This window comes from Echinops telfairi, unplaced genomic scaffold (genome assembly GCF_000313985.2).
Source record: "Echinops telfairi isolate 266 unplaced genomic scaffold, ASM31398v2 ScPeMD7_5868;HRSCAF=6743_0, whole genome shotgun sequence".
Taxonomy (NCBI): Eukaryota; Metazoa; Chordata; class Mammalia; order Afrosoricida; family Tenrecidae; genus Echinops; species Echinops telfairi.
The window spans coordinates 8017514-8040278 of record NW_022109767.1 but is presented as its reverse complement, the minus strand read 5'-3'; positions in this window follow the sequence as shown (position 1 = coordinate 8040278).

Below are 22765 nucleotides of genomic sequence, written 5' to 3'. Positions count from 1 at the left end.
CGTGTCTTTAAAGTCTCATTTGATAGCTGCCGATTTTCTTTTCTGTGGCTGAAAGGTCACAGTTGGCGGACTTCGAGGTCAGCAGTTTGAAGCCCCCAGCTGCCCCTCACAGGTTCATTCTCACCTGTCCTAGAGGTGCTCTGTGAGTCAGAATCGACTCGACGGCAGTGAGGTTAGGGTGTTTTGTTGGTATCGCTTTTCTGCTGCTCAGAGAGTGAAAAGTATACTTTATGCAGAATAGAACCTAAGAGGAGCTTGGGACCCTTTTTCAGGAGAGGGGCCTGGCCTGGTCTGAGAACTGGAGGTGGGGTGGGGAGGGGGGAACACCCTCATCCTGAGGGACCATCATGGTTCTCTGAGGTCCCCAGCAGCAGGAACAAGGTGCTCTCCTTGTGTGGCGGGGCTGCAGGAAGAGTTTGGGTGTGACGGTGCAGCTGATCTTAACTTTAACTCTTGTAAAGGAAATTCCCATTGGCTGAAAGCAACAACTCATTTCTTCTTTAACTGGTGGCCCTGAAAAAGCTTAAAAATAGCATCGCTTCAAGCCCTGAGGCCGAAGAGTGAAACATGACCCAGCATGGCTGTCGCTCCAGGCTCGTTGGGGCTGGGATATATATGGTTTGTCTGTAATCCACAGACCGGTGAGCATTGGCGCTCAACTGAGGAAGAACCCACGGTTGGCAGACACCCTACTTACTTCTGGAAGACTGAGGAGGGGAAGTCTGGAATGCCCATGGCTGACTACCTAGGAGCCTGTCTGGGTTCTCCCAGTCAGCCCATGGCTGACTACCTAGGAGCCTGTCCGGGCTCTCCCAGCACACATACACTTAACTGCTGAGCTCTAGTTTGATACAACAATATGGTCGTTTTGGACTCTGGGGGTTCACAGGAAATAAACGTGGGGCATATAGACTTTACCCCCCCCTTTGCATTTCCCTGTTTCTGATGCTTTGGGGGCCCGGAGCACCCTAAGCCCTGCCCCCTTCCCTTTGAGTCTTTCAGGGTCAGCCCCCCTCGGGGAGCAGGAGGGGTTTAGGAGTACCTAACACACACACGTGGGCCTAAAGGCCAAGCAAGGGGCCGCTGAGTGTACTGGCCACAGCTGGAGGCCTGGTGCCGAGTTCTTCTCCTTAGCCCTCTGCTCACTAGTTGGTGACTGGACTAACGACTTCAAGTCGGTGTCTAATCTGGTTAACACTTGGCTGCTGACCACCAGGTGGGGGATTGGAGCTCACTCAGAGCCTCCGCAGCAGATAGGCCCGAGGAGCTACTGGTGGAAAATTCAGCCACTGAACACCTGTGGAAGGTGGATGTGTATGCAGATATCCGAACGCATGTGTCGTATCTGTAAACATATGCAAGCGTACATTTCTGAGGGCTGCACATGCATCCATGAATGCCAAACCACATATAGACAGTTGCCCAGACAGCCTTGGCATGCAAACAACTCCTGGAGTCGGTTTACTGCATTGAAGGGCTTAGAACCCTTGTTTCCTGGGACAATGCAGTCAGTTGGCATTGGCATGACATCATTCATAATGTTTATGTTCCACATCCTCGTTTGATAAATCGCACTTGGCACCTTCCAAAAACCAATTCCTTGCCATCCAATTGATTCTAATTCATAGCGACCCCACAGGGCAGAGTGAGAACCGCGTCCTTTGGGTTTCTGAGACTTTTCGATCTTTACAAGAGTAAGAACCTCATCTTTCTCCCTTGGAGCAGCCTGATGGGTTCCAACAGTTTACCTTGTGGCTAGTAGCGCAGCGTGTAACCCACTGGGCCACCAAGGCATCGAGCTTGGAGCCTGAAAAGCTTCCAAGCAGCCATCTAAGAAACACATATTGGCCTCTGCTCATTGACAGTAAAAGATTGAAGGAAACCCAGGGCTTCAGAAGGAAGCTAGTCCGCAGAATGACAAGCCAGGGACTCTTCTAACCTGAAACCGGCAGAAGTAGATGATGCCTGGCCTCCGCTGCTGACCCCTGACCAGCAACCTGAGAGAAAGCTCTGGTTGGAATGGGAGGAAAACAGAACAGAGCTCAGATATATGTTTTGAAAAAGGACCAGACAGACGGGACTCGTAGAGGTGAAGAGCCCCCGGACTCTCATCAGCTCAAGACCACCTACAACTGAAACCCCGCCCAGAGGTCACCTGTCCGCCCCCGAGTTGATTGGATTAGAAAATAAACAACGTCACCTGTGGGTAATATAACCCGTAGCCAATTCATGATAGGAGACCAAACAGCATTTATCCGAAAGCAAAGACACCAGGCAGAGATGGGAGATGGATGGACATGGAAAGCCGGGACCGTGAGAATGCTGACCATGTTTAAAAAATAGACCCGTGTCACGGAATGATTGGAATAAATGTTAAGGGGGGACCTACTTCACAGGGTAAATTTTTACCCAAAGAAGGAGAAAGCCAGCCCTGTGGAACACAGGTGTACTCTGACACAGGAGGGCATGGTGAGGCAGAATCAGCACACCAGCGGCTGGGTTTTTAGGGCGTTCTGCAACTGAATTCTCCCTTCGATGCTAAGGAGCCCCGAGTGTGGGTCTCCTGGGCAGTGCTGCCCTTCATGCTTGGCTATGGTGGCCTCATTGGCAGCCCACCACCAGCAGGGCCTCCGTCCATCCGTGTTGCCCAGGCATCCTTGTAAATGAAGACTGGCTCCAACAGCAGCTTCGGAAGGTTTAGGAAGATGAGGTGAGCTGATATTTGTAAAGGGGAGTGCCTGGCCCACGGGGAGAATTCTGTATAAATGGATACATGGTGGAATTGCCCTTCCCTGCACAGTGGTCTCTCGAGCTGTCTTTTTGTGATTGATTTTCTCAAGTAGCCCGTGATGTTGCTTTACACCCAAGCCCCCTGTATAAAAATGGCGGTGAAGGGAGGAGGGGGGCAGAGACGAGAGAACCGTGGGGGTGGTCTGCACCTGGTGCCTTGCTGGGAGCTGTCCAGCGACTTGGACGAAGGGGCTAAAGAATCTGGGTGTTGTAACAGGACGAGCCGCAGTCATGCCGTGAAGAAAGGCTTTTTCTGTGATGGAGTGTGTTCATACAGGCGCACTATTAAGTGAGTTTCAGTAGGGGCATCATTTCACCTCGGTGCAGTAACCTTTGGCTCAGGGCAGGGTGGGCTTGGAGGCCCCAGTACTGGTGGCTGAAGGTGTCTGCTTTTTGCACTTTGACTGTCCCCCCTCCTCACCTATGCCTAGCTCCTGGAGGGGTGTTGGGACAGGTGGCTGCTTCTAGGACTTAGCGAATTAATCCGAACCCTTTGCCCTGGCGTCCAAGGAGACCTGGTGGGATCTCGTCCTTGTTTCGCCTCCCATTCCTCCCAACTCAAATCCTGCCGTATTTCGGTGCCTCTGCTGTGTTTCCTGTAGGGTGTTGGTATTTGGCCTCATGGTTTCGTTCTACTCTGGGTGCCCCCTCTTCCTGTCCTCCTGGCTCAAACCAGACTTGACCCATCCCTTCCCCTCCAGGACTGCATCTTTCCCAGGACGTCATCCCCCACCCACTGACCTCTCAGTTCTGAGCAGGGCCTTCTGCCCCAGGGACTCCTCACAGTAGTTAGAACAGCACCGTTGCCATCAGGTCCCTCCATCGGGCTTGGTGCCCCACTCATCCTGCTGGGAGTGCGAGAGATATGAAATGTCATCTGCCCACTCTCGAGTTGACCCTTTGTTTGGGGAGAGGAGCCTGAAACACCCATAGCTTTTTCAAGCGAGACTCGACAGGAGTCCGAGAGAAGACAAGACTCATCCAGTCCTTAGCTGTGCTGGGGTTTGAGAGCAAGTGCCAGAGAAGCAGGTGGGAGTCACCAGGCTCCAGCGAGCCCTTGAGATAAGGGGCTGCGAGGACCCCTGGGTGGGCGATCGTAGAGCACATTGGGGAGGTGCACATTTGAATCAGCCGCTGCGTTTTTAAAACCAGTGATAACCTGGGCCCCAGACTAATTAGACTCTCTAAGAATGGGACTGTAGCATGGATCTTTTAAAGGTGTGCTCCAGGTGATTTTAGTGTGTAACCTTGTTGGAACCTCTTGGCTGCATAGAAAGGCTGTCCCTGTCACAGAGAAGCCCAGCACAATGGGTTCAGGCCCGCACCATCCCTGTATGGTTGCACATTGCACCATTGTGAGGCATAGCGCTTTCTGTGGCCGCCTTTCAGAAATAGCCAGGCTTTTCTGCCTAGTCCATTGGTGTCTGGAAGTTCTTGTTGAAACCTGTTCGGCATCTTAGCCGCCTCCACTGACTGATGGGTGGTGACTGCACGTGAGGTGTATTGGCCAGGAATTGAGCCCTGGTTTCCTGCAGGGAAGGCAACCACGGTCCTGAACCAGTAGTGGCCCCAAGCCAACGGCAGGGAAGTAGCAAGTAGGTTAGTTAGTATGAAGAGCGATCTGTTGGCCTGGAATATATTAATATAGGGAACCCTGGGGCCTCTTGTTGGTAAAGTTGGTCTAGAATAGGGGTGCTTTCCTATAAGGGCAGGAGCCCTGGTGGCATAGTGGATTGCTCGTTAGGCTTCCTAAAGTGACCAGACGTCCCGCTTTTTAACAATTTTCCCTGCGTCCCGCGGCATTTTTAAAAAGACCCGAATTTTGGAAAGAATGCACGACAAGCTAGGGTATACGGTTTTCGGCTGCCATGTGGCTATTTCGCCAGGATAGGAGTTTTATCAATGGTGTCCCGCTCTGCCAATGTTACAATCTGGTCACCTTATTCTAACCTCAAGGTCAGTAGAGGCTTTCTACTCGTAAACATTTGCAGCCTGGAAACCCCACAGTGGCCATCTTATTCTGCATATCGGGTCGCTGAGAGTCAGAATTGACTTGATGATAGCCCGCCCCCGTCCCCCCGTTTCTTTTTTAGTTCCTGCGAGGGCTGGGGAGATAAATAGATGGGGCAGTGTCGGGGTAGGGGGTGGGATGGAACAATTAAGGATGTCCTATCAAGAGGGAAAAGGCAGCCTTTGACCCCACTCACTGCACATTGTCAGATGCAATATGTCCCCCTAGGCCAGATTTCGTTTAAGGACTGCCACTCGGCAGTCTCTGGTCTATGGGCTCATAATAGCTAGTGCTTATTGAGTCCCCGTGTGTTCTGAGGGCACTAAACTAAGTGCTTTTCGTGCATTAGCACAGTTAACCCACATAACAGCCTGTGAAGTGGGTCTCGTCATCCTTGTCCTAGAAGGACAAAGACAGGCATCAAGAGGTCAAGTATCAGACTCAGGACACCACTCTATGTGGGACAAGCAAAGCTGAGCCCCAAGGATCCTGATGATTCCCAAGTACCACTTTATTCCTGGTCTTTCTCCCACATGGCTGCTGACATTTCATTAAAGACACAGTTCGAAACCACTGATCTCTCTGTGGGAGAAAGATGAGGCTTTCTACTCCTGTAAGGGTTACAGCTCTGCCACCCCCCCACCCCCACCCCAGACAGTTCTGCACTGTCCTGCAGGGTCACTGTGAGTTTGAATCAACCCGATGGCGGTGGGTATTTTGTCTTGAGGGACCCAGGAAACCCTAGAAGTGTTGTGGATCACAAGTGGAGCTGCTAACCAACAGGTCAGCAGTTCAACTGCTCCGGCTGCTGTTTGGGAGAAAGATGAGGTGCTCTCCTCCCATAAAGATACAACGCGTCAGGAACCTGCAGCTGCAGTTCTAAACTGCCCCCTAGGGTCCGATGTGAGTCAGAATTAGTTTGATGGTAGTTATTTTATGATTGCTGTTATTTTTAGGGGGACCCAAGATCCTGGGTGGTACACGTGGTCAACACAGTTGGGTGGTCAGCACACCAAAAGGTTCGAGGCTTGAGTCCACCCAGAGGCACCTCAGAAGAAAGGCCTGGGGATCGGTTTTGAAATAGACATTGAAAGCCCTTAGCGCGCAGTTCTACTGTCACCGACGTGAGCTGGAGTTGCCTCATAGGCAACTGGTTTGGTCTCCTTAGGAACCCGAGATAACTTGTCAAGAAGAAACAGCCCACTGCTTCCCAAGTTCACCTGCTGCTTGCTCATTTCCAGGCCCCACCTCAGCGCTGCTCACTGGGGAACACAGCTGTAGGGAATGGAACACAGGTGAAGGTTCTTGAAGCGCAGTAACCAGGTGAGGCCCCAAGCTCCCCTGGGAAGAATGTGCTTTATGCTCATCTTAACCCTTCCCTCACCACTCTTGGGTTGCCCTCTGCTCCCTAAGGGAGGTTCAAGTTCACCCAGAGGAGCCTCCGAAGAAAAGCTGGTCGTCTGCCTTCAAAAAATCAACGCCTGGAACCTCCGTGCGACACAGTTCTATTCTGACACACGGAGAGTCGCCAAGAATCGCAGTTGGAGCGAACAGCCCTGCAGGTGCCGAGGGGCCCAGGCCAAGTGCTTGATCCGTCATGCTCAGCCGTGTGCTAACAAATTTTAGATTGCTAAGTATTTCCCCAAAATATCCAAAGATGCGGAGTGGGGACCCAAAGCCCATCTGTAGGTAACGGGACTTCCTCTTACAGGAGGGTCGCGGGGAGGAGAAGAGCCAGTCAGGGTGCAGTGTAGCAACGATGAAACATACAACTTTCCTCTACTTCCTAAATGCTTCCTCCCCTCCCCACTATCATGATCCCAATTCTATCTTACAAATCTGGCTAGACCAGAAGATGTACACTGGTACAGATAGGAACTGGGAACACAGGGAATCCAGGATGGATGATCCCTTCAGGACCAGTGGTGAGAGTGGCGATAGCCGGAGGGTGGAGTAGAGGGGGGGGGGACCGATTATAAGGATCTACATATAACCTCCTCCCTGGGGGATGGACAACAGGAAAGTGGGTGAAGTGAGATGTCGGACAGAGTAAGATATGACAAAATAATAATTTGCAAATTACCAAGGGTTCATGAGGGAGAGAGGAGCGGGGAGGGAGGGGGGAAAATGAGGAGCTGATGCCAGGGGCTTACGTGGAGAGCAAATGTTTTGCGAACGATGAGGGCAATGAATGTACAAATGTGCTTTACACAATTGATGTATGGATGGATTGTGCTGAGAGTTGTGTGAGCCCCAATAAAATGATTAAAAATGATATATATATCTTGTATGGATTGTGATAAGAGTTGTATGAGCCCCTAATAAAACGATTAAAATAAATAGATAAATAAAATGCAAGGAAGCAGGAGGGAATATATATATATATACACACACACACATCCAAAGATGGGGTGAAACAAGAAAGGGTTCCCAAGTGCTGGAGAATCCAGTCGAGGCTCAGGAGTGGCACACTGGACACCATTGATTCCTTGAGGGTGTTCGGAATCCCCACTGCTTCGGCGTGGGGAGGGTTTTCCGTCTGAGAATAGATTGGACCAGGGCAAACCATATAGAGTTGAGGAGTCTGGAATCCGTACGATACCCAGCCCAGCCAAGCCATCCAGTGCATTCTGGCTCACGGCAGCGCTACGCTAAGACAGTTTCTAAGACTAAATTTTTATAGGAGCAGATCAATTGCTCTTTCTCCCGAGGAGCGGCTAGTGGGTTAGAACTTCCAACCTTTCTACCCATAGCAAAACCACTTCCCTTGTCTCCATTCTAACTCAGTGAGTCTATGAGAGCTACCACCCCTGTTTTGTCTGGCGAGGAGCAGTTGCTGGGTTTGAACCACTGACCCTGCAGTTAGCAGCCCGGCATTGTACCCAATAGCACCCCCAAGGCCCTGTAACAGTGGTTGTGACAAGGGCCGGAGGGCAGCGAGGGACAGGACAGTTTAAGAGAGGGAGGCGTGAGACCTTTTGACTCTGGAGATCTTCAGCCCTGGGGCTGGAGGAATGGGTGAGGCTGGGTGCCTGCCACGTGGAGGGAATGGTTAGTCTGGTACAAGTCGGTTGCGACGCCTGGGGCTGAGCTCTGGCCATGCCGCTTTGGCTGAGAAGGTATAGGCCACCAAGGCTCAGTTAGAGGATCGTCAGCCACCACTTGGCCTCCCAGGCTCAAGAAAACACTAAAAAGTGCTAGGATGCCACAAAATACGTCATCATGTTCACTTCCCCCTCCGTAATATGAAAACGAGACAAATTCATCAGGTTGATTTGGGGGATCGATACTGTCAGACTCTCAGAGACGGGCCGTCATATGTTATTTATTGTGTGCTTTACCCGTCCGGGCCTGAGAAAGCCCCGTTTGCAGGCTCTGCAAGCGCAGAGCCAGCTGGAGCGAGACGTCTGCAGAAAGAGAGGGCCCGGAATTATGCTGTGCAATGAGATGGCTCTCTACCATTATTCCTAATGCACTGGTTTTGCTGATTATTTAAATGATGGGGAGGAGGAATTGGGTTTCTTTTCTTAAGCTCCAACATATTACAGTTTAAAAATGAGCCTGTGGAGGAAAATGCCATGTCGACTCCAAGTATCTTTGTGATTGGACTTTAAATGCGTCTCTAACTTGTGCTTAAGCGGATGTACAGCACTCCTTGCAAAGACTTAAGGCGCTCAGGTGGCACGGTGGATTAGACGTTGGGCTGCTAACCGCAGAGTTGGTAGTTCAAACCCACCAGTCTCTCTCCATGGGAGAAAGAAGAAGCTGTCTGCTCCCCTAAAGACTTATCGTCTTGGAAACGCCGTGGAGCAGTTTTAATCGGTCCTCTGAGGTCCCTGTCAATCAGAATTGACTTAATCGCGGTGCGTTTGGTTTTATTGGGTTCTGAATGACCTGGTTTTGCTGGATATTGGATAGCAGAATTGGATAGATTCTTGGATAGCAGACATTTCAAGGGGGGTGGGGACACGGCACTAGCAGGATACATTGGCTGTACCTTTGTGTTATGATTTTCCTTGTGGGCGTTTGAGATTTTCCTGCTTCTGGGAGGGCCTCTCTCCAAGAGATGAGCTTTCTGGCCTTGGGAGCCGGGGTGGGGTACTGGAAAGAGCCAGGCGCTTGAAGATCTGGTTTCAGAAATATTCGCGGCCACTTAACAGCTGTGTGACCTTTAGCATATATCTGTGATCTATAAACCCAAAGCACACTGTTGTCGAATCGATTCTGACTCCTCGGGAACTTAGAGGGCGGAGTAGAACTGCCCCCACAGGGTTTCTAAGGCTGTCAATCTTTAGGGAAGCAAGTAGCTCCTCTTTAGGAGTAAGTAGCAAGAGGGTTCAGACTGGCAGCTGCCCACGTAGCGGCCCAGAGCTTAACCCGCCACGCCACCAGGGCGCCTTCCTCTGCTCTGTTAACTCACTGCCATTGAGTTGATCTCGGCTCAGGGTGACCCTACAGGACAGGGTAGAACTGCCTCCTGTGGGTGTCTGAGACTGTAACTCTTCACCGGAGTAAATAAGAAGCCTCATCTTTCTCCCATGGAGAAGCTGGTGGTTTCCAACTGGTAACCATGTCACCACTGCACCATGCTCTGTAGCTAACCTACACTAGTGATCCTGGCTCCCCCAAAGAGTTGTAAGGGTTAAGTGAGATAATGCCTATGGGAGATGAACTTTGTGTTCCCAACTTCATGTTGCCCTACTCAGTAGAAAGCCTCTCTAGTCTTAGTTGCGTCTAAAGTCTCACTTTTCCCCCCCAGCCCCCTTCCAGGGATTCTCTATTTAAACAAACTCCGAACGAACATTCATTGGATACCTGCTTAGTGTAGAGCACAGGTCCTGGTGCTCTGGGGCTTTCCGAGCTGACTGGCATATCCTTCTTGCTTTCTTGCCCTCCCACGGTCAGCAGGGGACAGGAGAGAGAAAACCTGCCCTTCAGAGACTGTGAGATACAATCCCTGACAAACTAAGAATTCTAGGTGTCCGAACTTGCGGCAAAGGGGAAAGTAGGCAAACGAGAGCTGGGCTTTGGCACTCTTGACTTTCTGGGCCAGATAGGGCTTTGCTGTGGAGCTGGCCTTTGTATTATGGTAGGATGTCTAGCAGCATCGCTGGTCTCTGCTCTCTAGAGGCCAAGAGCACCTCCCACCCCCACCTTTGAGACAACCAGCAGTGTCCCTAGACAAATGTCCTCTGGGGTCAACAGCATCCACAGTTGAGAGCCACTGACCAAGGCCTTAAAGAAAGGGCAGAGATGTAGTTGCATCTACAGTATATAAGCCAGGCCTTGCTGCTGTAGTGGGGTACGAGAACCGCACCCGTGGGGCTGTCAGCTCTTTGAAAGACTCAGTCTCAGCAACCCATGGGGCAGCTCAACTCTGTCCTGTAGGGGTGATCTGAGTCAGGGCCAACTGGGTGGCAGGGAGTGTGGTTTGGAGTGTTAGCGGCGATCCTCTGCTGCTCAGTCAATTGTGACTCCTAGACCCTGTAGGGCAAGGTCAAACTGTCCCCCAGGGTTGCTGAGACTGAACCTTGATGGGGGCCGACAGCCTCATTTTTCTCCCTGCGAGTGGCTGGTGGGTTTGACCTTGCAGTTAGTAATTCAGTCCATAGCCCACTACACCACCAGGACTCCTCTCTTCTATATGTAACGTGCATTTAACATCAAATTATAGTTGGCCATTGAGCAAGCAATGTGTGCGATCAGGGATGCTGACCCGCGTGTAGTTGAAAATTGGAAGATAACTTTTTTTTGAAGGTAACTTTTCATGACCCCTCAAGATGACATGCTAATGAGTTACTGTTAATTGATAGCCATGCCAATAATAGTTCATTGAAATTTGGTAGGTAACCATGTATTATAAAATCTGGGGTCCGTCGAAGCTACATATTCAATACTCTGTACAAAGGTAATGTTTCCGTGCCTGCAGGCCTAGTTACAAGGACGACTTCATGGATTGCCGTCTTTTTTTCTTCTTTGTTGAGTTAGTTAATTGTGCCAACCTGGCCGATAATCACATGTGGGGCTAATTGAAAGGCGGAGGGATAACTGGGTGGTGAGCCTCGCCTTTCTAGTTCTCGGGCCTCTTGCTTTGTGATGGTCGCACCAGGGTGCAGCTGCCTTAGCAGTTCCCTGCTTCAGCTTGCAAGTTTGACTTCCTACAAGACATCCCCAAGGAGAAGCCACATGGACCTATCCCGATGCAGCCCTGGGTGCTGGAGCAGCCGTGTGGAGACCCCTGCTAGTGCTGAGATGCTTATTCATTCACTGACTCAGCTTTCCTCCTGCAGTCGGCATCATTGCCTCTGTTTTGTGAGGTGGAGGACTTTGTGGACTGGTGTTGGGTTAATGGGTTAATGTTGGACTTGTGGGCTTGGGCAGCCTTGGGTTGGGATGTTTTCATGATTGATGCACACTTTCTTTACATAAAACTCTCTTATACATGAGTTGCTGTGGATTTGTTTCTCTAAAGACCCAGACTAATACATTTGTCCTCAGCTGGATTCATTAATCTTGAAGTGCTATGAAGCCATTGAATTGCTCCCTGTACCCTCATGACCTTTTTCTGTTTCTTGGGAGGACTTCCAGCATCACTAGGGGCACCCCCTGTGGCTCCCATGGTGTTCAGAGTTTAGGGTGTCAGCCTATACAGGATCAGAATTACACAAGAACCGAGACAGAGCAATCTTCGCTGCCTATAAATGGACCCACCCGGCTCCAAGGGTCTTGTTCAACAGATGATGTGCAGGGGAGGCCACGGAGGTGTTCTGCATTCAGCGTATAGGTCCGCCTGGGCGTGTGCTCAGCCTCCACACCTCGGCATGCGTGTTGATCCCAGCTTTAGACTGCCTGCAGGGGGATGGGCTGTCACTTACCATGTAATGCCTGTGCTCGCACCTGCTTCATGGGGAAAACCCAGGTGCCTACTTCAATGGTTGCTGTGAGGATTGAGGGTGATGATGCACCGCGAGTTCTGTGTTAGGCTGCCAACTGCAAGGCCAGCGGTTTGAAACCACCGCCCGCTCCGAGGAGTAGAGATACAGATTTTTGCTCCCATAAAGCATTACAGCCTCAGAAGCCCACAGGGGCAGTTCTGCCCTGTCCTCTGGGGCCACTGTAAGTCAGAATGGACTTGCAGGCAGGGGTGGAATTGTCCCTGTGATTCGTGATTGTCGTCATTCCCTTGGGCTTCCCCTTCAGGGCAATTCCATGGCACACAGTCCCTGGCTTTGGGACAAGCACCTTTTTTTTTTTTAAATCATCTTACTGGGGGCTCGTACAACTCTTATCACAATCCATACCTACATCCATTGTGTCAAGCGCATTTGGGACAGGTCCTTTGACAGCCACTTCTGGCCAAGATTTCAGCTGTGGGTCACACTGAATCTGTTGGCTCGCTCAGGAGAGCAGGATGAGGGTAAGTCAAAGACGTCGACATGCGCGAGCTGATTCCAAACAGAAGGTGTTGAAACACATCTCTGCCATCGGGGATGACTGCAGACCAGATCTGTCAGTAATACACGTGGCCTTTCTTGTGCTGTGAGAAAAATGATTTTGAGGTCAGACATCTTCCCAAATCTTTGAAGCTTTGCAACAGATTTACGGGAACGCTGCCCCACATTAAACAACCAATTTTAAATTTGTTTTGAGATGGAGCAAACATTTTAAGGAAGGTTGAAGAGATTTCACGGGTGAATTTAAGACAAAAGAGGTCGGTTCAGAAGGTGTGGCAACTGTTTTGTTTTTTTTAGGATTCCCAAGGGGTAATCTTGATTTTCTTGAGGAACACAGGGCAGTCCCGGGCGCTTATGGGGAAGAGGTTTTCTGAACTGCATTGCTGAGGAAATGGCCAGGCAAGTTGCTCCAGGGAATTGTTTCTATCTCACAGGGCTCCTGCTCCTTCTTGGAGGGTAACAAGGGCTGTCTGATGAGCATTTTGTGGGGAAACCTTCCCTCATCCACCCTATAACCTTGATCTTGTCCCCTTTCAGACTTCTTTGTGTTCCCTAGACTCAGAAAACCAGCAAAAAGAGTCTTTGAGGATGCCAAAACTTAGCATTTTGACATGGTGTAAATCAGAGTGAAGGGTGCTTTGGGGAAGAGGTGGAGAGATGGAAAGCCTACCTTCAGAAGACAATAGACCTAGGTGGAGGGTATGTCAAGGGATGATAGCTTCACATCTTGATATGAATGTGTGAGAATGTTCCCTATGATTTTGTTGCAATACTTCTTTAACGTACCCTCATAGTTGCCACTCACTGTGTAGGGCACAAGGAGCCCTGAGTGCATAGTGGTTAAAGCATTCAGCCCCAAATGGAAAGGTTGGTAGTTTGAACCCACCAGCTGCTCCTTGGTAGAAAGAAGTGGGAGTCAGTTTACAGTCTTGGAAACCCTATGAGGCTGTCTTTCTGTATTACCCTGTAGGGTCACTGTGATTGGAAGTCGGCTTACAGTCTTGGAAACTCTATGAGGCTGTCTTTCTGTCTTACCCTGTAGGGTCACTGTGATTGGAAACCACCTCCCGCCGTGAGTTGTGTCGGGGTTCTCGTGCTGGAGAAATATCAGTGTTCCTCCCTGCCTGTGTCTCTCGTAATCGGTGAAGATTTTGCCATGTAATAAATACCTTGTTCGTGTCTCTGAGAGATTTTGGTCTGTTGTGTTGTTGTTGTTGTTGTTGTTATTTTTAAATCATTTTATTAGGGGCTCATACAACTCTTATCACAATCCATACATGTATCAATTGTGTCAAGCACATTTGTACATTCATTGCCCTCATCATTCTCAACATATTTGCTCTCCACTTAAGCCCCTGGCATCAGGTCCTCATTTTTTTCCTCTCCCTCCCCGCTCCCTCATGAGCCCTTGATAATTTATAAATTATTATTTTGTCATATCTTGCCCTGTATGATGTCTCCCTTCACCCACTTTTCTGTTGTCCTTCCCCCAGGGAGGAGGTCACATGTAGATCCTTGTAATCGGTTCCCCCTTTCCAACCCACTCTCCTTCTACACTCCCAGTATTGCCACTCTCACCTCTGGTCCTGAAGGGATCATCCGCCCTGGATTCCCTGTGTTTCCAATTCCTATCTGTACCCGTGCCATCCTCTGGTCTAGCCAAGCTTGCAAGGTAGACTTCGTATCATGATAGTGGGGGGAGGGGGGAAGCATTTAGAAACTAGAGGACCCCCAAACTAGTAGCATCACTTCGGGACCTGTTAGCAATACAACTTTTTCAGGGCAGTGTCCGAGACCTGATAAATCGGTGACCTGGTTTTACCCGCCCTCCAGCTAATAACAGTGCCCCAAGCAGGAGGGCTACTGTTCTGGAAAGAACCTGCCCTCAGTTGACTCCCTTATGCAGAAAGGATGAGGAAAACCCGAGGCCTTCATTGGATTGTGATGTTGCCTGCTGCCATCAGCTGACGATGGGACCCATTGGACGCACTTCTAGTCTACTCGTAAACCGGATCGTGTCCTGTGGGTCAGCAGTCCAGGCTGGCAGCCTCTTTTGACATCTTTGGGGCTTAACCACACACCCTCCTTCCAGGAGTGCACCCTGGGCTTCTGAAGGATCTTGAGGATCAGTCAAGCACTCGGGGACCGGAATGCTTCACCCTCTAGCTCTTCAATGTCTGGGGAACTGGGACTGGCACCCTCTTCCCCCAAACTCTTCATGTTTGTGTGCCACCTTCTCCACCCACCCCCCACTCCCTTCCTTTGCTTCCTTGTCTCTTAATTGTCCTCTTCTCTAGCAACATTAAAAAAAATTTTGTCAACAGCCCAATTGCTGAAGGCTTATCTGGAGGTGCAATGTTAGCTTTCCTTACATGTCTGGTGATTTGAAAATACAAAGATGGGGCGGGGGGAGTGGGCAGGGAGGGGGGAAATGAGCAGCCAATATTCAGGGCTCAAGTAGAAGGCAAATGTTTTGAGAGTGATGATGGCAACAAATGTACATATGTGCTTGACACGATGGATGGATGGATGGATTGTGATAAGAGTTGTATGAGCCCCCAATAAAATGATTAAAAGAAAAAAGAAAAAATACAAAGGTGTTGCCAGAGGCAGTACATGCAGTGAGAGTCCATGGGAAAACAGTCCAGCCTGGGGCTGAGCGCAGCGCGCCCACCCCATGGATGTGAGTTCTGGTCCTACCCTGATGGAGGAAAACCACAACAAGCGAGGAATGAAGCGCTGGTGCGTGCCAGCCACCACGTGGATGAACCCTGAGAAAAGCATCACGGCCAGCAAAATAAGTCTGTTGTTGCAAAAGGGTGCTATTTATGGTGTGAGCTCACTCGTGTGAAAGAAGCAGATAGATAGACGCCAACGATGATGCGTGGGTCCTAGAGTTCGGGGGAGGAGGGGCTTCTGCTTAGAGGGCAGGGAGTTTGTATTAATGGCCGTGGATGATTTCCAAAAGACTAACAGGAGTGGTCGCACCACTTGTGTTGGATGTGATCATTGTTACTTGATCATGCATGGAGAAGTTGTTATGGTGTGTCCTTTGTCATCTATAGCTTCACCGTTTTACAAAACACAACCATTTCAAGGGTATTAAATTGGCACCACGTTTCTTTGTGCCCCAAACACTGGACTATATATACCGGTTTGAATGGACGTGACTAGCGATCAAGTTAAAATCAACGTCGTGGAAACATCTTGATGAGTGACGTTTATCAATAAACAAAGGAACTCTAGTGGTGAAGCTGGGCTGGGAGTCTCAGGGTCAGCAGTTGGAAACCACCAGGTGCTTTCCAGGAGAAAGACGAGGCTTTCTACTCCCGTAAAGAGTGACGGTCTCAGAAACCTCCAGAGGCCGTTCTACCCTGTCCTCTGGGGTCACTATCAATCAGCATTGCCTCGATGGCATGGAGTCTATAGAGTATAGTAACTAAATAAATTCAACCTAAACTGTAGGAAACAGTTGCCTGAGTTTTGGCGAGAAAATGGTGGGGCGGGGGCAGTTCTATCAGGTTGCAAAAATGTGTTCCTCTGCACAAGCCCTGCCCTTGGGGTTCCTTATAAATAACTTGCCAATTTCACCAGCATCGTGGAGTTCACAGACAGCCATGAACCTCTGCCGAGTTACCAATAGACCAGGCGGTGCTTTAAGATGCATGTGACAGAGACCCGCTCTCGTTTCCCAGGTGCGTCTTCCGGTTCATTTCTTAAAATGCCTCTTCCCTTCACCTTCAGCCCAAACAGCTTCCGGTGAGGCGGCACTTTTAAATTTGCCATTTGTGGCTGACTCTATTACAGAGGTGGGATCGCGAGGCAACCACTACTCATTTCTTGCTTCCTGCATTGCTTTCAAGGGTGAGGAGCCGCATGTTCACCTCCTCGAATGTCAACGTTTGCTGCTCTGTTTAGTAAGGGTGGCCAAGGCGTGGCCCTTAAACGCCCGCCACCCCTGAAGAAGGCCTAGCAGGACTCAGCTCCTGGCATTCTTTCTAAAACCAGCTTTGGGGCCTGCCCGCTGCCTTTGGCACGGGAGTAGAAGACATTGAAATAGGACGGCAGAGTCGAGTCCGGCAGATATTTTGTGACCTGGGTGGATGGAGGGCGAGCCACGTGGGCACATCTGAGAATAACAAATGGCCAGATGTTGAGCTTTGCTTTTTCTGTTTCCTGACATTTAAAAATGATGCCGACATGGCCCAGCCAGCTAGTTGGCTGCCCGTTGGAGTAGGGTCGTTCTCCTGACAGATCAATCCCACTGGGCAGGTCAGCTGCTGAAGACCTCTTCACAAGTTTTAGAAAGCTGACTGGACACTTGGACAACCGAGATGTACCTGGTCCACGGCGTGGCCATTTCCGGTCACCTCGTATGCCTGAGAAAACTGGACGATGAAAGATGGAGACTTGAAGAATCGGTCCCTTGTGGTGGTGTTGGAGAACACTGGTCTGCCAAATAAGAGGAAATCCAGCCAGAGTGCTTCTTAGAAGTTAGCATGATGAAACGTACTCGCCTGCTTGAGATTTATCATCAGGAAAGATCAATTGCTAGAAAAAGATAGTATGGTTGGTAAAGGAGAGGGTCGGCAAAAATAAAGGGAGCTCTTGCTGAGGTGGAGTAACGCCATCACCATACCGTGGACTTAAATTTACCGGTGACCGTGAAGGTGGCCGGGACCAGGCAGCGTGTTCTTGTGTTGTGCAGGAGATGGCCGTGAGCCGGAGTGGACTGGACAGCAATAACAAGAGCACGTGAGGTGTCAATAGGATGAGGTTTAGTCCCCAACGCTGCATGCTGCAGAACTCAGGTTTGCTGTTTTGGAAGATTTGTTACTGTAATCAGAATTCTAAGAGACGGATGCACTAGAACAATGGTTCTCAACCTTCCTCATGCCGCCGCCCTTTCATACAGTTCCTCATGTTGTGGTGACCCCCCCCCCAACCATAACATTTTTGTTGCTACTGTTAGAAATTGGGTGACCCCTCTGAAAGGGTCATTCGACCACCAAAGGGGTCGAGACCCACAGCTTGAGAACCGCTGCACTAGGAGGAGCATTCATGAATGGATCTCTGCGGACATAGGTATTGACTTGCTTTCCTGATGAGAAGTTCATTTGGCAAGTCAGCTGGAAGGTGCTGAATGATCCTGTCACAACATACTCCTCGATTATCGACTATCTTGTTATCTGACCTTTCAGATTCAACAATACTTTTAAAATATCTGACCTCTGGCTATCCTGCATGTTAAGGACAGAGGTCTGATTCGAAGGTGTGAGGCGTGAGTCTTGCTGGCTCAGATGTGGATGCTGTGTCAACCTGGCTGAGCCATGATTCTCAGTGGCTTGGCAGCTGTGCAATGAGGTAGGCGTCCTTCCTCCAGCTCGTGATCTGATGTGGTCATCCTCCATCTTTTACATGACACCATCATTTGCATCATGGCCGGCTCTTTGGGACTTTCTTGTGAGGAAATGTCCATGGAATCCCCCAACTGTAATGTGCCCGGGGAGCCTACCTCTAGGCTATGTATGAGGATGGGCGTACTGCTGGAAGTTGCCCATCTCTGCAGCTATGTTATGGCACATGGAGTCCGTGGGTTGGTGTAAATGATTAATGCAGCCAGCTGATTTAAGTCCACTCAGCAGGCCCTCCGAAGGACAGCCCAGCAATCTACCTCTGAAAAAGCAGCCGTTAACAAGCCTGTGCAGCACAGTCCTGTGACACCAGGGTCTCCAGGAGCTGCAGGAGATGATGATGTTGGTGTTTTGGAACACAGGCTTCTTTGTTTCTTGGTAAAACGGATTATTAGTACATGCATATTATTATTAACCAAAGACTATAAAACTAAGTGGAGAAAACTTTGAATTCCCTCATCTTACCTTCTTAGTTGTGTTTTCCTTCCCAGAGTTAACCCCAATTAACACCTTGGCCTTTTCCTCTCATATCCTGAGGCTGCATCTCACTTCCTGTGGCTACACAAGGGAGGAGGAGGATCCTCCCCCAGACGGGCCTCCCTGCTCCTTGTCATAAGGCAGATGTCAGACCTGCTTCCACCCTCCAACTTTCTCTACCTATTCTGACACCACTGTTCCTCCCCGACACTCCACTTTTCTGGTGGTTTTGATAGTTCATTGCAATGGCCACAGAAAAAACTCAAAATGATGAGGGTTTCTTAGGGAAGTCGACAGCTTGCCACCAGCCCCAGGATTAGTAAACAGGAAGGACACCCTCACTGGTCCCCAGCAGTGCCTCTCTTGAGCCAGCAGCCAAGTCTCTCTCTGATCTTCAACCTCTCAGTTACATGGTCCCTTGGCTTCTGCCTGTAGGGGCCAGGAAGCCCGCTGTGGTTCCTGTAGTCTCCGGGCCTTGGCCTCAGGTGCCTCTAGTCTCAGCCTCCACCACTTCCAGCAGGGTTTTGGAATGTTGCTCCGCTAGTGGCTCTTCCGCCTTAAGTCCCGGGATCTCTCTCTTCCTGCTTGTGAGATAATTCTCTGCTAGCCTGAGGAATGGCAACTGAACTGTCCAGCCCCATCTATGAGTGTTTCTCACGGCCATTGCATAATCCTACCCAATCATTTGTGGACGTTATAGAGACATGGATAGAAGAGCCATTCCCAATCACTTCAATTCAGCACATGGTATCTTTTTGCAAATACATATTTTACATAAAAACAAGCAGTTCAAAAATGCAAAATAAAATTTACCCTCCAGGAATTACAATTTTTAGGCATATTTTTCTATCTCTATACATCTGTGTTTCTTATGCTTTGCAATAACTGGTACTGCTTTGCCCATTAGGTGCCAGAATGTATTTATTTACTTCCATTTGATTGTCATCTGTTATTTCTAATATTAGCTGCTGGTTTTATAAACCGTGCTACTTGGGATCCCTGCTTCCATATGCGTATGTTGTTTGTGTGTGTTTTTCTGTAAGCAAGATGTCTATATGTTGACTTGTACCGTAGATCACATACATTCAAAGTGCTGCTGGAGACACAAGCGTTGCCTGTTTTCGCACACTCTTTCCAACATCGGATGACAGTGTTTTTGCAGCTTGCAGTTTTCCAGTCATGGTTGAGAGATGTCGTCTCCTTATTTTTCATCTGATTCTTGAAGTATTGTTACCGGTGATAACCACCAGCATCTCTGCTGCTGCTGACTGACGGTTCTATATTGTTTTTATGTGCCAGAAATTGTGTTGAGCACTTTGCACGGAATGTGTTCATGTAAACGTTAACCTCCCTCTGAAGTAGGTATCCGCCTCATTTTGCAGGCAACGAAGTCGAGGTAGATCAGTAAACTTAAGCATCCTTTCTCCGATTTGCATTTCTGCACATTCCATCTTTGGATTCTTTTCTATTTTGGTCTATAAGGCTATTTATAACTTTCTTATTGAATTATTGGAGTTTTGTGGGTTTTTTTAAATGGATTATAAATCCAGGATGGGGTGCGGTAAGAATAACACCCCTCCCACCCCCCCACCCCCCGTCATTGACTTCTCTCTGATGAACCCGTTCATGTGCTGTTTCTCTCATCAGAAGTTTTGCTCATTGTTCATACACACACAAACATAATTACCACCTTTATAGTTTATGGGGGCAGTGGCTTATTTGGGGATTCTGAAGTGATGAAATTATTGTCCTATAATCGTCTCATTTTATAATTTTATTATTTTGATCTTACATCCAAACCTTCTTAGAAAAGCATATTGATGCTGTTTATTGAAGACTCATTAATTTGAAATGCAGCTTTTATAATTGTGTGTGTGTGTGTGTGTGTATCTAGACTTACTCTGTTCCATTAATCATTTGGTGTCTTCAAGAAAATGCACATTGCTTTTAAATACAGTAGCTCTGGGGTGTGTTTTGCTGTAAATATGGAAAATCCTGCCCTTCTCATCTGAATGCTCATATTTTTTCATTAAAATTACAGACTTCACAATTATACTTTCTTCTCTCTCTACAGTTTGGGACTCTCTGTCCCTCACCCACTGTGAATGTAGAGTAAGAAGAAAGATAATAATTACCTTCACTTATTGGCTAGCTTTATGCACCAGAACGATGTTACGTGTTTTACGTCTTCTAATCCAGCAGCAGCCCTGGCAGGATTGGTTGTCCTCATCTGCAGAGGTCCATCTTTATGCAAAGATGTGAACTCTTTTTACAAGCTCACAGTTCTTGGTGATGGTAGCACCTGGGTTTCAAACCAAGTGCAAGTGACTTCATAACCTCTATGCTCACCCTTGTGCCACCATTGTGCCATCCATGCACGTGCTGCCTCCTCCCGGGATGCTAACAGCAGGCCTAGCTACATGCGTTGTTAGACAACCTCTTAATTCTGTGGGGCAGCGAGAGTGTTCACTGTGTCAAGGGGAAGACCTCTCTTCAGGGCTTATTTATGTGGCAGCCAGGGTTTAAAAGTTCGACTTTGCTTAGGGTATTTTTACCGCTGTAGTGTCAAGGTGAGCCCCCATCATTTATCAGGGGCATTTCCTTACGCCAGAGAGGGGTGGAGGTTCCGTGTTAGAATTCTTACCTTCTGTGTGGGAAACCCCGGTTTTTATTTCCAGCCAGGATGCCTCACGGACGGTCCCAACCCATCTGTCCGAAGTCTGTGTGGTGCTGTGGTGCTGAACAGTTTTCAGCAGAGCCACCAGACTTAAGACAGACTGCAAAGGCCTGGCACCCTTCCTCCCAAACCTGCCAGTCTTGGGGAGAGACCCTGAAGATCACAAATGTCTGGTCGATAGCCAATCCTGGTGGTGGCAGGCAGGACCGGGCAACGTTGTGTTTGTCCCAGTGTGCATGGGGTAGCCACGAGTCAGATGCCAGCCCCATAGCCATTGATAACAAGAAGAGCTCTATTCGAGAGTGGGGTGGGTCCTTTCGTGGTTTGGAATCCGAGGCTTTTTTTTTTAACCTTTTTCAAAGAAAAGGCAACATCCTTTGTGCAGGCCTAAAGGAGCATAGCAGGTCTGGGAGGCCTGGATTGAAGTGCTTTTAGGCCCGGTGTCAATCAGCCTTCGGCTCCTCCCCGTTCTCTCAGATGGCTGCCTCTTGCTTCAGATTCTGTCAGGTGCCGACCGTTGTTTCCTTGGGGGTGAATATCGGGAAAGTAATTTTCTTTGGAGAACTTTGAAACTGCCTCCCAAACAGATGTCCAGCTGCGCTCCCACCAGGAGCCTTGGAAAAGCAATCCTATTTATTAGTTGTAGTATATTGATTTTTTGTGTTAAATGGACCCAAAGGCCTGTGACAATGAGTCCATTTGAAATTATAATTTAAAATATCCAACCAACTCGCTGTGCAGAAACGCTTGCCCCAGAATATAAATGATGAGCTGCTTAGTGGATTTCTCATGTGCATAGAATTAAGTTGGCGATTAGGAATGAAGGTTGTTTCTGTATCCTAAATCCTTTGCTCCTACAATCACCAGGCTAAGGATAGAGAGGAATAACGATTACTTCTTAGAAGCCTTTGTAAAAATGCAGGGGTTTTTTGCCTTGTTCATTTATTTGCTTGATCACATTATCCAATCTGGTATTAGAACTTGGAAGGCACTTAATCAAAAAATTCTTGGTTTTGCCGCACGGCCACACTTTTAATTTTGTGACAGGCTGCAGATCTCCTCTCAAACGGGAAGATGTATGTACCGGTATGTTTATTTAGCACTTGCCACCCCGATGTGGCAGTGTATTGCCCTGGAAAAGATAGGGGCCGTCTTCCCTTGTCCTCTAGGGGCGTTGGGAGTTAGTAGCGAATCACCAACATCCTGCAGCAGCAGCGGCAGCCCCAATCTCAAGGAGCTCAGCTAACAGGAAGTTCATCAGTTCAAGGCCACCAGTTGCTCCGTGGGAGGAAAGACTTGGCAGCCTGCCATGAAACTCTCTGGGCAGTTCGTGGGGTCAGCTCGACACACGCAACAGCAAGGCTGACCCGCCTGCCCTCTGCCTGTTGTGATGGGTGACACGGGTCTCACCCAGTTCACTGCCTGTCGCACCACAATCCACTGCTGCCTTGGGAGTTGGTGGCTGCAAGGGTGGGCCCTGGCAGTCGCGTGTCTAACCTGGAAGTCCTGGCGTTGCCTTAACTGACCTGGCCTGTCCCTCCCGCCCGCGGCAGACGTGAGTGCGGTGCGCTCTGCCAGCAACCTTCCGCGACATTTCCTTTCAAATCTGTTTTAACGTGTTCCTGTCTACACCCCTCCCCCGCGCCACCCCCACCCCCAGCCCAATCCACCCGCCCTGGCATCCTGGCTTTTTCCATTCTTGACAAATGATCTGTCCGTGTAACTGTAGCTCCAGGGTGCTGATATCTGTTGAAATTAGACCTAGAATCTAAATGCGGCTTCATGAAACTATGGGTAAGGCATTTTTCTCTTCAAATGGTGGCGTGGGATATTGGCGTCCAAGCACCCCTCCTCCTGCCTTCTTTAGCGTGGTCTTGAGAGGGGAAAAGGCGTTCTGAGCGCATGAAAGTGATTTTAGTTAAAAGTTCCAAACAAGGAGCCT